An 18,740-nucleotide genomic window follows, 5' to 3' on the forward strand; every position below is an offset into this window, starting at 1 on the left:
TCTAATCTATCATCATATTCCTCAACCAATTGTTCCATCTGTCTGATTTTCTCCATTTCAGTCCGCCATTCTTTAACAGTAGGGACCGTAGTTTGTTTCCAATGTCTGGGTATAATTACTATAACAGCTGTAAGAAAATGGCGGAGCATTCCTTTTTTATTGGACTTGTAGGAGCCTGGGACTATAGATAGGGCCACTTGATTGTTGTGTGAGCGCGTACAACAATTGTATACTTGAATTGTGCATACCATTTTTAAACACCTGTAAAAAAAACATTTTTTACAGGTGTAAAATTATTTATTCAGCTTGCAATTTACTGGTAAACATAACAAAAAAAAACATTTAGTTCATTTTTAAATGTTTTCATGCCTAATGCACCTACATTTATTGCAAGACATTTGCATAGGTACATGTCCTCCCTCAGGTGGTCAATACATGGTGGGCAGAGGCTGAGGGATTCAATATGAGGCTTCTGTTTCATTTTGGATTGGTTCTGGGTGAATAATTGTTACTTATATACACCTAGTCAGGAATAGTGCATTCAAAAAGGTAAGAGAGGTGTATAAATACATCACCACAATAAAACATTATATAAAGGGAGGCTATTGCTTTTATATATCAGAAAAATTAGGTTTAGTTTTCATTTTTTTTTACATTTTTAGGTAGGTCTCCCCCTCTATTATATTACGTGTGCGCAGTGAGATTGGAACCTTTTTTTTACATTTGGATGAAAACAAGTCACCTAATCTCACAAATCCCTCCACAGCTCCTCCCCCACCTACCTACCTGATACACAAATCCCTCCACAGCTCCTCCCCCACCTACCTACCTGATACACAAATCCCTCCACAGCTCTTATTCCACTTACATTTCTGACCTGGCAAAAACATATTCCCTCTAGCTGCTCTCTTCTCTCCTCCAATGACCTCCAATGACCTCACTCATAACCTCCTCACACGCACGGCTCCAAAACTTTTTTAGAGCTGCCCCAACTCCCTGGAATGGTCTTCCTCAGCCTATTCGGCTTGCTCCTACTTACTGCCTCTTTAAAACCCAACGCTTCCCCCTCACCTACCCGTCTTCTTCTGTCTACTAAACCCTCACTACTTCTCACCATTCCATATCCCCCTCCAATTGTGTGATACTTCCCCCACCTCCTAGATTGTAAGCTCTTCGGGGCAGGGTCCTCTCCTTCCCCTGTGTCATTGTCTGTATCTCTCTGTTTTTTAGAACCCCTATTTAATGTACGGTGCTGCGTACCGTATGTGCTCGAGTATAGGTTGATCCGAGTATAAGCCGAGAACCCTTTTTTTACCTTGGAAAACAGGAAAAATTTATTGACTGGAGTATAAGCTGAGCGTGACAAAGAGACAAAAGGAATTGATCCTCTCATGTATTTTTGTATTTATATCCGATGGTCTGGTGCGGTCATGTGATCCTACGATCTGGGTCCCAAGCACGGAGGTGTGGTACTGCCCATTGTCATTTTGCTGGCTGTCCCTGGGTGGGCTACAAGGTCTCAGCACTCTGCCATTATTTGGAGATATTGATCAGGGGGTCCGCCGGGGCTATAGCTGCTCCGGAGGCAGCATGAGGGATGGATACAATGTGGCCCCTGATGATGGGAATGGCACCCCTTATATCAATGTCCTGTGTAGGACAGCCCTGTATGTCCCCTTCATCTGCCATCCTCCTATTGTAGCCTAATGTATGCAGTGCTGCTCCAGTCACTCAGCTCACTGCATGTGCCTACAACAGGAGGGGGGGGGGTCTGCTAGGTACCATGGGGGCATTCAGTCCTCCTGGGACCCTCATAGTGAACTTTTTTTTTAATCCACAGCAACTTTAAAAGCAGCGGGTATATACGGTAATATGTTGGCACTATATAAATCCTGTTTATTATTATTATTATTAACAATAATAATAATAATAATATTAATTGGCATCGGTATGCAAATTGCAGGCAGGCAGAACACACAAGCAGAAGGTAGAGAATAGCCATGTCTGGTGCTTCCTACACACAAGGACGACACAAGAAACCAGGACAACGCAGGACCTTATGGAAGAAAGCTCCGGAGGGATCCTCAGAAGTAAAGGCAAATCTCATTTTTTATTTTGTTGCTTCAGTTCTGCTTTAAGTGTAGTTTTAGAACATTTTGAATGATAGTCATCACATTTTACTTATTGTTTCAAACTTTTATAATGAACTTGTTTTCGAATTTGATTGGATATTATAATGTAATATTAGGAACAAATAACTATTCATTTGCATATAACTCTAAAGTTTATACATAATTTTTCTGGGCTACAAAAATCTTTTCAGTTTATATTCAGATATTGTTATATATTTTTGTAGTACTTAATCATTACTTTTATCATATGTCTGGGATTAATGATCTAAAAGGTTTCAACTGAGGAACAAGTGTCCTGATATCTGAAGAAGTGGACATTAGTCTGCCAAATGTGTAATCTGAGGAGTTTACTCAATATTATTCAGTGTTCAGGTAATGATGAGCTGTATTTATTTGTATCATATATGACTGGCCATATGTGGAAGGTTGATCTTGCTTCTGATATAAAATGATTTATTGTTATTATAATTATGTGTTTGTTTTCCCTTGAACTTTTTGTTTGTTTTTGAGTTCCTATATTTTTGTACTGTCTAGAGAAATTTGTTGGCTGTACAATATTTTGTATTACTAAAAAGTAAAAATATATTCCAATATATTAAGGGTGTGTCAATATGTTTTTGAGATTTTCAGGCATACCTTATGGATTAGTTTCTGCACCCAGCTGTTTTCAAGGATTGGTGTCTGCAATTATTAGTAAAGTACCGGGTGTATGGTGCCATTTGGATGACATAACTGTATACGGCTCAACTCGGGATTCTCATGATAAGTGACTTCATTTAGTTCTAAATCAATCTGACTGATCAAATTAGACTGAAACTGATTGTTGAAATGTTTTTTTTTGGACAAATAAGCTGTCATTTCTGGGTTATTTTTAACTCTGATCCTGATCATGTCACAGATGTGATAGAAACACCGGCTCAATCTCACTTTCAGACCATATGTGCTTTCTTGGGTCCAAATTTCATGGTAATCAAAATGTATTCCCAATTATGGGCCTGATTTAATAAAGCTATCCAAGGCTGGAGAAGATACACGTTCATCAGTGAACCTGGGTGATTCAGCAAACGCTGGAACCTCCAGCATTGGAGAGCTGTAATAAATCAGGACCTATGCCTTGGTTGTGGAGATGATGATAGCATTGCTATGAGAAAATGCAAACATAGTCTGGTGAAGATAGACTATGACTGAAGAACTTGGGTCATCCAGCAAACCTGAAATGGATCTGGTCCGGGATTGAAAACAACATACTACACAGCATAATATTTTTAAGAAATTCATTCCATGTTTTTCGGATCACAGGTTCTACCATGATGCTCTTCAGACTTGGAGAGCTTTAATAAATCAGACCTATGTCTCAAAGGACCATGAGTGCCAATGGATCACTATTTGTCTCATCTGAGTTTGAATCTTCCCTGTAAGAGAGAATTATTGTGCATAGGACTGTATGATCTAATTCTTTACTTTGGTATTATATGTAATTTTCATATTTAGGAGATTAAGGTCTTTCTTAATCTATGCATCCTTAAGGAATAATACCAGTTTTGTTGTTTTTAATATCTGCTAATAGCAATTGATATCTTCGACAAGTATATGTGGCTAATATATAATATATGATAACCATTTTGGTGGGAAGAAGATCCTTACGGAACACCTTTGGGAGTAATCAGAAATTGACTCAGGTTCACCATCATAAGCTGACATCACAATGTTCTTTGGTGTAGAATATGTACAACTTCCTACAATCTCACTCTAAAATCTTGCAGAAAAAACCTCTAACAGGGCAGAGGCTGTTGCAGGTTAAAAAGTGCTATTGGGGCAGCACATCTATATAAATGGCCATGGGTGAATGGAACTTCCAGCAGCTCATAGGTGTGATAGTGGGTTGCTGACAGAGCGTTTGTTTTGCCTGAGTGCTCAGATCTGAAAACCTGAAAATTATTTTGGGAAACAATATCTATCTACAAGCAGCTGACAAGTGGTTGGTGCTTTTAACGTCAAGACTTTGGCTTACCATAGCGTAACATTCTAAATGCTGTATTGCACATTCTCTCCATACGTTCTCATATTGCATATTGTGTTATAAATTTCCCTGCACACCAAACAAGTATCACTTATAATAATCTATATTGTCATGCCAGCTTTAACCCATGGGGTAGGATGTGGAAGAATGTAAGAATGTTTTTATGTCAGTATCATAACTGTGAAGGTAGAGGGGCTTCCCGCAGCCCAATTCCCTCTCATTGATCCCCCAGCTCCCTGTGTGTCTCTATACATTGTTCATCTGAAGGGGGTGACTGAGTGATTAGTAACAGGCTGCACCCCTCTTTCCCCCCTTGTGCCTGGGACTCTCAGGACAGGATTTAAGGTCTGAGAGGGGCCACAGATGTTCTTCTCTCTAACTGGAAGATCAGAGCCTGCTTCAAGGATCAGAGGCTGGGGTCAGCTGAACCGATACTGGGAGTACTGCTGGGATCTGTAGTGTGTTCCATGTTTAAACCTGCTAAGGACTGCTGGGATGTGTGGTGCTTCCATGGCTGAGAGCTGCTGACAATTGTTGGGACTTGTAGTGCTCTCTCCAGTGTCAGTGAAGCCAACAGAGGTCCAGGATTGCCGGGCTGCTGGTATTGCTGGAACTGTTAGTTATCTTGGCGTTGGATTACCAGTGGCCCCTGGGACCTGTGACCTGGTTGTATACGTTCAGTTTGCCCTACTCCAATATATCTCTTCCCTGTGATCGGTCTCTGTGTGCTTTCTCTCTGCACTCCTAGTTTGTCACAGTAACCATTTGGTAAATTAGATGTTGTTGCCATTAATTTTGAATATCATATAAGACATTTTAAGACAAAACACAAGACTTTCCATGTTTTGTAAGATTTAATTCACAAAACAACAAATCCATAACTGATGGTATAGTAATAGGAATCTTAAAGAAACTGGTATTTAGTTGGCAGCCACAGTGCTGGAGATCCAGGAGTTGTAGTTGCAGACCCTGGTGTAGACACCGGGGTAATTCCCACTGAGTGGAGGTCAGGATGGGAGCGTTCAGGCACTGGAGAAGGTTGGGCATGCTGGCTGTAAAATCAAATCAAATGTCAACTAATATTCCACTGTGTTGTTTCATAAAAGACATATCTACAACAATTCTTGATTATAAAGTTGTCAAAGACTATACAAGGCTTTAGCAGGTCTAATAAAGCCCGAATATATATTTGTGTATATATTTGTGTTTTCCATTGGTTTTCTCCAACCAGCAGAGCAATGGTTCTCATAACAACAGTTCCTCCAACTGTTGTTTGCTAAGAGCATGAGATAAAAGAAAATTTACCGATAGGTATGTCCAATAGTGAGCCATACATTGAAGGACAATAAAGTTCAAATGAATACGTATTTGTCAAATGGGACATTTTCTAAAACTTGACTTTTTCATTAATCCTCATCAAGGAGCTAGAATCATTGGCTGGATTAAATGCCCTCTTTAAGCTCCCACTACAAATGGTCTTTTTATTTTACTTACTTCCACTGCTCAGGGTGTTGCCCCATCCGGAAATCAGACAGCTGGTGCCAGCAGCGGCACAGCCAGAGGGCAGACCAACGGCCTTGACGTAGGAGTTCAGGGTGGCGGCGGAGGTGAGCTTGATCAACATGATGTCATTGTCCAGAGTTCTGGAGTTGTAGCTTCCATGTCTGATGACCTTGGCGGAGTTGATGAACTGCTCGGTGCCCTCAGAGGTGGCAATGTTGTGCTCTCCCAGTCTGACCTGCATGCTCCTGTTCAATACCAAAAGATACAACATATGTTATACATATATGATCCCAAATTTTTTGTACAATGTCCCTCAACCCTCCCAAAAAAATCATTTTATTAGGAATCCTTTGAATACTTTGTATTTACCTCTTTGCAATATAATCATATAAGGCAAAATGTAAAAGGAATATAAGAATGTAATTAACTTTGCAGCTAAAAACTAGGAAGACATAACTGTGTTCGTTGTTCTCAGTCCTGCTGTCAATCAGAAATAAAGAAAAATCATACAACAAGCTACATCAGAGAAAGATCAGGTCTCCTTGCCAGCTAGGAAGGACTATATTGGTTGACGGAGCTCTGAGGTGGCAAAGAAGTAACATGGTGGGAATTGGAAAAAAATGTATAATACCGACAGGGGTTCCTATAATGATCAATGATATTGTGTAGACCAAATATTATTTCTTCTGCGAAACTTACGACTTGTAGCAGTGAGCAGCGGAGACCACCCACAGGCTGTTGATGAGGGAGCCACCACAGAAGTGGTATCCGGAGTTCAGGGAGACCTGGTAGGGGACGGAGTTCTTGGTGCAGGTGTAACCTCCGACGATCTTGTCATCGTCCAGGGCAGCTGAAAGGAAAGAAGCCAAGGTGTATTAAATGAGTCCTGAAATAAACATGAGGGTCCATATATTATGCAAGAAAACTAAGATTTAAATTTGATTTAGTGTTTGTTCCTATTTTAAGATGGGATGGTAATGTTCACAAATGAATCTCAAGGTTAATGTTTTTTGTTTTATTTTTTTACCCATGTTGGTATACTCCAGAACACTACTGTCATATTGGGGCAAGGGCCCGAAGATGAGGGGACTCCAATCCCCCAAAATGGAGGTGTGATTTCTGTCATCCACTAATAATGTAAATATTGTTGTTCTAGGGGATAGAGATTCTGATTATCTATGATGCTCCTCATTGACCTCCACAACCTTCACATGCTTGAAGTAATCCACTCAGGTGACCCTCCATGGGTCAATCCTCCACTGACCTGGATTTGACAATACCAAACTTTAAGATGGGGGGATATATATTATTCCTAATGTAGCCCCTCCAACTGGCATGGTGCTCCTTACAAACCTCCTCCATGTCTAAAATGTCCCACTCCAATGACCCTCCATGAATCAATTCTCCCTTGATTTACAAGATCTAGCTCTACCTCACATGTATAATTTTATTGTTCATTCAGGGATAGAAATAGTCCACCAGGCTGCACAACTGCTTGGAATCACCTTGATTTGAGAACACCAATTGTAGCTAAGGGAATATTTAGGTCAAGTCTGTCACCGATCCCCATTTATGCCTCTCAGTATGCTTTTAGTGTTGTATACAGATCGCATACAACTCAGGTAATCTATACACTTTTTTGTGAAAATTAGAACTCTATCAAGTGTATCGCTTTATGTTTGCCCTGATGATCATTATAAAAATTCTAAAACTTTAGAGTTGTCAATAGAACAAGTGGAAGAAAACATTGTCCAAAGAAGTCATGTGACATAGACATGTGTTCTGAAGACAACTAATTACCAGGAGAATATCCCTCTTATTTCTTCTCACTTCTCAAATGATCAAAATAAGAAGGAGAAGGACAACCCAACACTTATTATTACTTATTTGGGTAAATTGATCTCTGGATTTCACGGCTTTACTTATCTCACTTAGTTGCCTTTTTCTCTTTGTATCTCAAAAAGTGAACACAAATATTGGTTTTAGCTCACAAAGTTGTTCTATAAAATGATTGAAGACATCAATTATCTGTAATCGTAGTAGTGGCAAGGCAGACAAATGAAAGATATCCAGCAAAAGTCAACAATAGTTTGACTTATTCAAGAAAGTGACCACCATTTATAAGATAAGGAACCCCTTGCCTGGACTATGAAGATAAAATTGCTTCATCAAGGGTTTGTCTTTCATTTAAATTCGTGGTTTTAGAATAGCAACTTTATAGACATTTGAATAATTTTAACCTTATATTATTTCCTTCAATATAAAGGTTTGCAATAAAAGATAGGATAAGGTAAGATGTTATGGAGTACAATATATTGGTAGGTAGACTCACCAGCAACTCCGAGGAGCACACAGAGCAGAAGGAACTTCATGGTGATGATCCAGAATGAGGAAGCTTTGCTAACAACCGGTATTTATACCTGAAAAATGGACTTCTATGTGATAAGTAATCAATGCAGAAACCAATGAACAGGTGGGACATTAAACAGGTGAAGGTTAGTTTATCAAGAATTCTGTTTTGAAACCTATTTAAAACTAGTTAACAGATAATTAGAACCTTGACTGTCAATGTTTAATCTAGCAAAACACACTTATAGAACTTTATACCTTTTTCCCATTATAAACATACCATTTTAGCACCTGAAAAGAAGAAAACTTAAAGTTATTTTGGTTAATTTTAAAATTTAAATTTAATTTAATTTTCTGTTAAACGTAAGAAAGAAGTAATTTAGATCTATGATGTTTTCAAGTGAAATTCATCAATATGTTTCAAACTTCTTCTTGTATTTGAACATGTCCAGTGGCATTAGCTGGCTCCCCAAGCCCCTTTTTTGCCTTGACAATTTACAAAATGTAACAGAATCCAGACAGAATCTCTAGGTATGAGAAACTACCTAATATTGTATGATGTTCTGTAGTAAGTAGCAACTTGTTATAGCCTAAGTATGGAACAATGGGGCAAATGAAACAGTTTCAAATAACACCATTATCCAGAAAGCCACATGCCAATGGGCAAAATAGATGAGCAAAGTTGGCAGTCATTGCAGAAAGCACATTAAGGAGTACTAGGCATTGAGTTCTGTCTATGTCTTGTTTTATCAGCCCATACCGGTGTGCTGTGTATTGGGGGCATAATATTTGTGATATATGATAATATATCTAGTGAAGGTTTTCTTTTATCCAGTCCCTAGTAGCTGTTAGTCACATTCAGCTGGGCTTTTTAAGTTATGTATAAGACATTACACTACTCATCTAAGTGGCTTCATTGGTTTAATTTGGTGTCACACCCCAATATATATAACCATATCAGTACCCTCAATCCATCACAAGAACCCACAAAAGTCTTCAAAAAGAGGCAATCTACCCAATCCTAGAACAGACATCTCCAAAAGGGTGTTGGGGCCTTCAACACCACCGGTCACACGTATATAATGCTGTTTTCATTTACCAACACCAATATGGCAACAAGTCATGGAACAAAATGTTTGACTTGTTTGGGTTTGATGGCAAATGTCATATCGGCTTTCATGTTACAGAACACTAAATATCTGCTTTGACACTTTTTGTGACACCAAGGTAATTAGGGCACCGAGGGTTAGGGCAGGTTAAGACCTTCTTCGGGATCCAGTGATCCCATGCTGCTTTGTGCACCTGGCACCTTTCCATCTGCTCTGTCACCAGCACCACACCACTGGTTCTTAAAGAAGTATCTGCAGATTTGTCAGCTGGCGACAATGAGCAGTACTAGTACAGTAGGCTCGCGACTATCCGGCTAAGTTAAAAAAAAAATATATATATTCCCTGTAATAAAATGTCTGGGCATTGCAAGCGTGTGTCTTCTGTGGTCCTCCTGCATGGCACAAGTTGAGACGTCTGCTGCCTGCTCTCCAGTTGTGTGTCGGATGTCCGCGGGTGCGGCGAGAGGAAGGCTGGCCTGTGTGTGGAGGTGAGTACTGTACTGTAATATTATAACAATGTAGAATAGTCCAGAGTCTACTGTAATATGTTTCCACATTCATTTGTTATAGAGCTGCCGCCAGGAGAAGCCACATGTAGAGGCAGCATGGGAAGTGATCACTGCACCACACCTGATCCACCAACCTTAAGGTGATTGTGATGCTAAAGCTAATTTACTGCTGGGTATGTTAATTAGAACATAGGAAACTGCTAAGATAAGTAATAAAATGTCTTCAAAATTACACACGTTGTCTAAATCTGAAGCATTCCCTGGTGGTGATTCTTCCAATTCCATGTGTTTCAAAGGCAATAAATGATTCTCCACCAGGGAATGCTTCAGTGAATGTTTCACTACATATAGATAGACCCCACTGAGTTCAACCTATAGCTACTTATCATATAACATGATGGCTGTTACATTACATATGGATGATATCTTTAGAAAATCCCATTTGAAATACAATTGCATCATTGTTACTTGCATTTCTGGATGGGGATCACTTAACAAATGTATTTAGTAATACATGATAGTTAAATAATAATGATAAATGTTATAGAATGAGATGTGTGATCACATGTAATTTTATGTTTTCAGGTATTATTTATATTTCTACTCCATTTGAAAGTTTTTAAATATTTCTAAGTTAATTTCTTCCAGAGTTCTGTTTGTGAATTTTTGGCTAAAGTATTTTTTTCCATAGTAGAAGTTTTAAAATGAATTATTTTTGGACAGATCTGAGACCATTGGAGTTTTGTTTGCAAAGCTTTCATGTTTCTGATTATGGTTTCTCGGTACCTTACTTATGATTAGCATATAGACTGTGGGAATTATTCCCATCTGTTGTAAAAGTTGTTATGTGAAATTTATATTTGTCCAAAACTTGTTCATAAACATTTCGGAAGGGTCAGGTGTGTGTTCATAATTTCAGGTCACAATGTTTCCCGGGCTGTTTTGGAAATATTGTATTGTATAAAGAGGAAGGGAGGAGGGTTCAGAGTAGAAGTGGAGTGAACCCAGTCTTATAATAAACTTTGGAAAGGTTTTATACATGCCTGATCATTTTTATTTCTGAAAACACTTGTTGAAGGTTGTGTGCTTCTCCATAGACAAACAATCCTGACCCAACTGGACCCAAAGGGACAGAGAAACTATCACCTGATGCCTATGGAACCACATAAATGGTCCCCAGAACACTTTTAAGCAGAGAAAACCTTTAAACTATTGAAATACTTGTTAAAAAGCAGGCAACCCTTCTTCTTAAAGGTGCAGCAATGCATGAAACCAAGGCATTGGATCAAGGCAATAAAAAACAAATACAGGTAAAAAAAGAAAGCACCTCTGATAAATGCGGTCCCCTTAGTGTGGGTTAAATCAGACTGGATATGTAATAAGGATATTAATATAAGGATATATTGAGGGTATAAACAAGCTTTGCCTTAAAAACTTATCAATATAATTGATGAGGGCATTTCAAAGATTAACCAGTCTTTAAAGTATTGTAGCACAATGAATTATATGATGCCAAATTCAGGGGGTATTTGGCATCATGAACCTCAGGTCCCCAAGCAAAAAATGAAAGGGCTTGGATAGGGCTATTACTAATCACATAGTCACATAGTAAAATAGGTTGAAAAAAGACATCAAGTCCACCCACTATGGAAATAAACATATCCCAGATATAAAACCCTAAAAGACATAGTTGGTCCAGAGGAAGGCAAAAAAAAACCCCCGGGTACAATTTGCTCGACCAGGGGAAATGAGACAATTGGATGTTCCCTGGATCAGCAGTCTCTGTTATTTTTACTTTAAAGCTTTAATCCCCAGTTATATTCTGTGCCTCTAGAAATCATCCAGCTTTTTCTTAACCCTGGCAGTCCAATTATATCCGTATTTTTATGTAAAAAGCGGTACATTGTTTTGCATGAAAGTTTGTTGTTTAATATTTTGAGCCTAAAATTCTTAGGAATAACTCCCAGGTATGATAGGTTTGAAACACAAATCATAAATTAAAATATGATAAAAAATTATAAATAATAATTATAAAAAATAATTAATTTATTAATTTTGTTAAAATATTTTTTTTTTTTAAATTTGTCTAAACAAGAGTACAATAACACTGGGGTACAATTTTGAACACATTTTTTGTTGACTTCAATTTTTAAGCTTTTTTACACTAAAATAGGTATGTTGATTCTGAAAGTGCAGTTTGTTTTCTTTTATCACGTCAGGTTTTGTGATTACTGTATCGTGGATTTGTATCGGCTATTCATTTACACATAAGACATTGTGCTCAGAGGTTGTGCGCTGCTCTATGTAGTGAATAAGCAAAATGTATTTTTCCTCTTACACGTGTATTTCCTTTCCTTCAGATCATGTCTGGCTCTGCTGTTTCTCATGGTAAGTGTCTAAACAACCCAGATTCATTTTGTTATATCTGTGGCAGTTTCACCATTCCCAGTCAAAGGGCGAACATCAGCACATTTGTAGAGCAAGACTGTGTAAAAAAATCTTACTTGAAAAATGAACAAAGGTATCGTACTTTCCAACCAGGGACATTGTATTTCTTCAATACTTTAGAACTAACAGTGGCTTTGTGTATTGCCATACCATACCTGGTTTAATTGGGAATTCCAATCTATAACTCAACTGAATGGCGACTATTCATCGATAGCTCAAAGCGGAGCTTAAAGTGTGTCCTCCTCCACAATGGCAATATATTTGGGTCAGTGCCAATTGGCCATTCAGTTTCTCTTTGTGAAGAATAGAGATAAAGAGAGTCATTAAGTTGTTGCAATATCACCAACACAATTGGATCATCTGTGTTGACCTTATAATGTTATGCTTCCTTCTTGGTCAGCAATGCGGATACACCAAGTATCCCTGTTATCTGTGCATGTGGGACAGCAGAGCTCATGGGAAGCATTGGGTGGAAAGGAATTGGCCTCCAATATCGGCCCTAAAACCAGGAGATCCAAACATTCTACATGAGCCACTTGCTGGTAGAATAATATATTCCCGTCTCTGAACATGAAGCTGGGTCTGATGAAGCAGTTTGTTAAAGCTTTGCCAACTGAAGGAGAATGTTCCAAGTTCCTCATGTTGACATTTCCTAGCCGGTCATTAGAAAAAATAAAGGCCGGTGTGTTTGATGGTCCACAGATTCGGCAGCTCAGCAAAGATGAACATTTCATCAGGACAATGTCAGAAGTGGAAAAGAATCCTTGGTTATCATTCAAAGCCATTGTCAAGGACTTTCTTGGAAACACACGAGCAAATAATTACACAGAAATTGCCCAGAAACTCTTGGAGAGCTACAAAATGCTTGGTTGCAATATGAGCATTAAGGTGCATTTTCTGCATAGCCATCTTTCTAACTTCCCGGAAATCCTTGGTACAGTCAGTGATGAGCAAGGTGAATGATTCCCCCAAGATGTGAAGGTCATGGAAGGACGGTATCAGGGTAGATGGGATGTACATATGATGGCTGACTATTGTTGGAGCATCCGGCGGGATTGTCCTAACACTGAACACTCCAGGAAAAGCTGTAAGCGTAAATTTTTACCTTAACCACTTTACCTAAACTTAATTTTCAAATGTTTCACTGTAAAAAAAAATGTCACAGAGTAACAATAAATCCTTTGTATGAACAAAATAAATTTAAATAAACAGTACATTCAAGTTATTATTTCATTATTGTTTCATTGTATGTAAAGTTTGTATGTTTTTTGACAAAAATAGAGGGTACCCTGTATTGTAAAACCTGAATGTGATAGCAAAATACTGGGGTCATTTCTGGATTCACCACACTCGGGAATACCGCCAGGGGGGTTAAAGCAATCTATAGTAGTTGCTGAAACTACTTCCCGAGGGAGCGGATTTCACATTTTCACAAACCTTACAGTGAAGAATCCCTTCCTTATCCTGAGCTTAAACTTATTTTTCTCCAGAGGCAAAGAGCGCCCCCTTGTGCTTTGTAATGATCTTAAAGTGAATAGTTATATTGATGCTGTGCTTGAGATCCAGCCCCAGAGTGTCCTGGAGGGAAATGGTGGGCCAGACACTCCTCTATTTTCCAGGCTAGTGATAATAAAAAGGCATCTGCCTTTGGAGACAGGGGAGAGTTGCACCAGAATTCAGTGGGGCTAGCTCCCACAGTTAGGTTTGATATACCAGAACCAGGAGGCTAAATTCTGTGTTTTTGCATGTAATGCTTTAATGACTTGGATTCCCTGTAAGGGAAAAGGCTGGATTTGATTCTGTTTCTTGGTGTTTTTGTAAAAAATAGTGGGTAAAGTACCCTGGAATTGAAACAATTGTCTGGAATACCTCTCTGCAGCAAGTGCATTTGAGGCTTACACCCACAGTATAAAGAAAAAACCCCAAGAAGGTGGGAGACCATGCCCCTACCAAGCATAGCCATGACATATATTGGGAGATGAGACACCACAGCTTTACTGAAGGTCTAACTGCTATTAGAGCCCAAAAGACAAAAGTTAATAGAAAGCTATCACTGAGGGTCCATTTTCCTGCTAGGCTGTCTCCAGTCTGTTCTCCAATCCAAAGTCATCATGCTGATTTTGATTTTCTTTAGAATTTTTACCCAGAAACAGTTGCTTAACCCTGAAACAGGACATAGAGAGTCATCATACAGCTTCCACTACCATTTACAAGAAAACTATTTTATTTGAATAAATAAGCATTCAGATGCATGCAATGGCCCAGATTTATAAAAAAAAATCGGAAGTTCGCTTGTGTGCTCGTATTCGCGATCCGACATCAGACCCCCCCTAACCCATTCATCAATGGTTTTTAGGCCACCGAGAATACCCTGGCGTATTCCCCCAACATTTATCGACTGAAATGATCTGGTGCTTCGAGGCGCGCATCTCCGGCAGATTGACACAAGCGAGCATTACATGTCATTCTTTCCCTAAAAAATCATTCTTACAAATGGCACACATCTTCCAGTTAGCTCTAAATAAAAAAATATAATGAGTTCAAATGTTTAAAACATATATATTAGCTTAGAAATCAGCATATTTTTACATGACCTAATATTTTCAGGTTCTGAAAGAGTTAACTGATTTCAGCTGTTTACATAGGCGCATACCTAAACGTTTACGATGCCGGACCGAGGATCTGCCTGGTATTAAATCTCTGCGAATTGGGGCAGGCGAGACCTCACTTTTATCAGCAGACTAGATCATCCAACCACATTCTTCTTTGCTTCTATAGATATATATCTGTATTTATAAATACATATACAGATATAAATACAGTATAAAAATATAGGTATTTAAGAATATTTAAGTATATAAGAAAAGACAGGTATATTTATGGGGACTTTTCTAAAAGTTCCTAGCAGGATTTTGGAATCTGGAAGCCCCCTTTAATAAGGACACTCCCAGATCTCCGCCACCCCACCCCAGGGAATGAGTACAGAGGTACATAAAACCCCTTTCTTATTTCCTGAAAGGATTAAAAATATGTGTAAAAAAACCAAACAAGGTTTTAATGTTAAAGTAAGTTATTAAATGTGTGTTTAGTGTAACTTTTAAACTTTTTTTTTACAGGTTATCTCACAACGAAAGGATGATTCCCACAGCAGCATTCATATTATGAGCACAGCTGTGGGACTCCTTACCGTATGTGACCCCCAGGCACTAGGGGACAAATGAGGACATGTCTTATTTGTCAGAATGTTTTTAATGTTCATACTATTGTGTGATGAGATGACATATTATGAAGTGCTAATTAGTATACATACAGCTTGATATGAATTAGTTTGTAGTGTTGCAACCCGTCCAAACAAAACATATTAAAACAGCAATAGCCAATCTTACTATAAATTAGGCAATTTTATAAATTAGTATAATGTAACATAAAGATGTAACACCAAAAAAAAAAATATCACGCACTAAAGATTCAAATTGACCTCTAATGGACTGTAGGTGCACACAGAACAGTGACCAGGTGAGCGCTAGTTGATTGCTATGACATCACCATTGACAGAGCCTAATAGATCCTCCTAAACCGCGCAGTTGAAAATGATTCGTCTTTGACGAACTCTTGACCCCACTGCTTAATAATGAATGCTCTAATCCAGAGATTAAAGCACCGGATTTCCATCGGATCTCGATAATACGCCGTGCCCCGCGGATTGTATTTGCACCTGGCAAGCTTCCGCGCATACGCTTGACAAATCAGGGCAAATGGGGGTCCTTCTTTATGTGGCCCTGCTGATAAATCCCAGATAACAAAATGAATGGGTTTTATAGGGAATAAATGATAAGTAGGGCCAGATTTCTCATGGCCTAGGGTGCCATTAATATTAGGGAGCGTTATTAAAGCATTTCTACTAAAAATTGCAAACTGCTGCTGGTCTACCAGCTCTACAGTAACAGAAAACACAAGGTGTAAGTGTTTTTTACATCATACAGATTAGGTGCAAAGATCTGTATAGATGACATCTCCCTCCATTCCATATTCTCCTTCTGTTTTCTTCTCTCTCTTCTACTTTTGTCACATAGAACAGATTACATGGTGTGTTTTGTGTCCAGGGCTCTTATGGGGGAAAGGGGTTGGCATACCAAAGCTAGTTGGCCAAGAATAAAAATGATACATTGGGCCCTGGTCATCAGCAAGAAACAATTCTCCCCTTAGATTGCTATGAAGACATATTAGGGTCCACATGGAATAGAAGGTTTTGGGTACACAGTACAATGGAAGACTTCTCTATTTTTTCCTATTCCACTGCTCACAAGCAAGGCCCTTTAGATTTCCCCAGTACTAAGTGTAGAAGTAATGTTAGGAACAAACACAACCACCAGGGAAATGATAGAAAACTACTATGAACTAACAAAGCCACAGGCTGACTTAGGTTAGAACTAAACTTGCCTTAACGATTACTTGTACAGTGTAGGTCATGGCTGATCACATGTGCAGGACTGACTGAAAATCCAAACAGATAAAAGTTCAGTAAGCAGGCCTGGAGCAATTTATGGGCGGAGGGCCTCATGACAGGGGGAGTATGGAAGACGGAGTATGAAGAAGGTTAAAAGGTCATGGAAAGGGGGGACAGGTGGATGTGGAAGTGAAAAGGACAATGAGGCAAAAAAAAGGTGTGTCAGCTTGTGTTATGGGAAAGAAGTTGGCGGCTTTGGCCTTTTTATTTAAGGTGTTGGGGCAAGAGGATAATACAAAATGTTTTTTAGTTCGCCAGGCGATGAAGGGTTATAGAAAAGGGAAGGGTCGGGTGGATAAGAGGCGGCCGGTGTCATTTGATCTGTTAGGTGACATATATCGTAATGTGGAGTTGGTGTGCGTTAGCAATTTTGAGGCAATTCTTTTTAAAGCAGTATTTCTGGTGACATTTTTTGCAGCATTGCGAGTGGGGAAAGTGGTATCTCCCAGTAAAGGAAAGGAAGGGGGCTTGAGGTTTGGGGATGTTCGGGTGCTGGGCAACGAGCTATGTGTGTGGATTTACAGGTCTAAAACGGATCAAGGGGGCAGGGGGGCCCACCTTGTTTTGAGAGGTTTACAAGCGTCGGAGTTATGTCCGGTTAAGGCAATGGGCAAGTATTTGGCACTTCGGCCGCAAGGAGGGGGACCTTTGTTTGTTCATGCGGACGGGTCATATTTGACCCGTTTTCAATTTGTGGCGGTGTTTAGACGCTGTGTGGAGAAGGGGGGGAGGAATCCGGGGGAGTATGCAGCACATTCATTCAGAATTGGGGCAGCTACTGAGGCCGCCAGGTGGGGTTTGGGCCCGGAAGTGATAAAAAGGATCGGGCGTTGGGAATCCCATCGGTTTCGCTTATATGTGCGGCCGCACTTATTGTAAGAGTGGTTGTGACCTGGGGGGGTTTTTTATTTTGGTTTGGTAGGAAATGGGGGGCTGTTGTGGGCTGGTGGAGTTGGTGCGACATTCATGTATTGGTAAGGTGGGTTTTTTCTCTTTGTTGCAGATCAGCCGGCATGTTTGGTGTGGATCTTGGGCCATTCCTACGTTTATTGGGGGGCCAGACGGGCGGATGTGCGGCAGAATGGTAGGCAGTTAGGTTTGCAGAGGGAAGTTGCGCGAGTGCATTGGATTGGTATCCCAGGTATGCAGTGGAGGCGGGTGGTTCCTGAGGTGCACAGGTTTGCTGGCCTAGATAGAGAGTACTATAAGAAAATTGATACCTTTCATGGATCTGTTTAAAGAGTTGTTCCGGTTTTATGCTAAAATATTGTTGTTAATGTATTTGTGAACATAGTTAATAAAAGGGGGCTGCTGTGGCCAATTTTTTCCACCAAAATAATTGTGTTATGTTTTGTGTTATTGGTTGGGAGCAATTGGGGGTGGTGGATTAATTGGGTATGGCAGAGGGAGGCTTCTCATGCTGTACCCTGGTCATGTTCTTGAGACCTCAGATGTGGACTAATCTATATTGCCTTCCAACACTTAAACATTCTCTGCAGCTCTGGGATCGACATATTTGCATGTGTGCCTTTCACTCTTCCTCACGTCCTCCAGGCCTCATTTATATGTCCTTCATTGCCCCTTGGGTCTCTTGTGGCCCCATGTATATAAATTACATTTCTAGTTGGCGGTTCTTCTGTTTTCTCAGTTCCAGGATACTTATCCCCAGCTCCAAATTTTCTAGGTATATATAGATCAGGCATTTTGTTACATGGTTTGTTACATTTTTTTACATGGTCCCTCTGCATCTGTCCCATTATGAGATTCTCTGCTACTCGAATCTGAATGCTGGGGCATTATTTCTTTTCTCTATTCATCCCCTCTCCTTAAATACTCGCTGGATTTGTCTGTTTGGTCTCAAATTTGGCACTCCTGTAAAAGTTGCTCAACTATTGTGGGTGCGCAAGAAACTTGTTTCAAAGTACTTTCCAGATGGTACTTTGTTCCATTTCAATTGTCAAAGTGTACCCCTGGGCGTTCTGCAATGTGTTTTCATGGTTGTAATCAGCTGGGTTCTTTATACCCTGTTTCCCTAATGATAAGGCACTGTCTTATATTTTTGAAATGCCAAAATACGCCCTAGGTCTTGTTTTCAGGGGGATGTCTTATTTTTCCATGAAGAAGACTACAGTACACATTTATTGTTGAAAATCACTCATGATC

At 39.5% G+C, this 18,740-nt stretch overlaps 1 pseudogene; it reads right to left on the minus strand.

Annotated features, from left to right (window-relative positions):
- Positions 1-5,072: 5,072 nt before the first annotated feature.
- LOC140340009 (trypsin-like) lies at positions 5,073-8,027 on the minus strand (annotated as a pseudogene).
- Positions 8,028-18,740: the final 10,713 nt, after the last annotated feature.

This window comes from Pyxicephalus adspersus, chromosome 10 (genome assembly GCF_032062135.1).
Source record: "Pyxicephalus adspersus chromosome 10, UCB_Pads_2.0, whole genome shotgun sequence".
Lineage (NCBI taxonomy): Eukaryota > Metazoa > Chordata > Amphibia > Anura > Pyxicephalidae > Pyxicephalus > Pyxicephalus adspersus.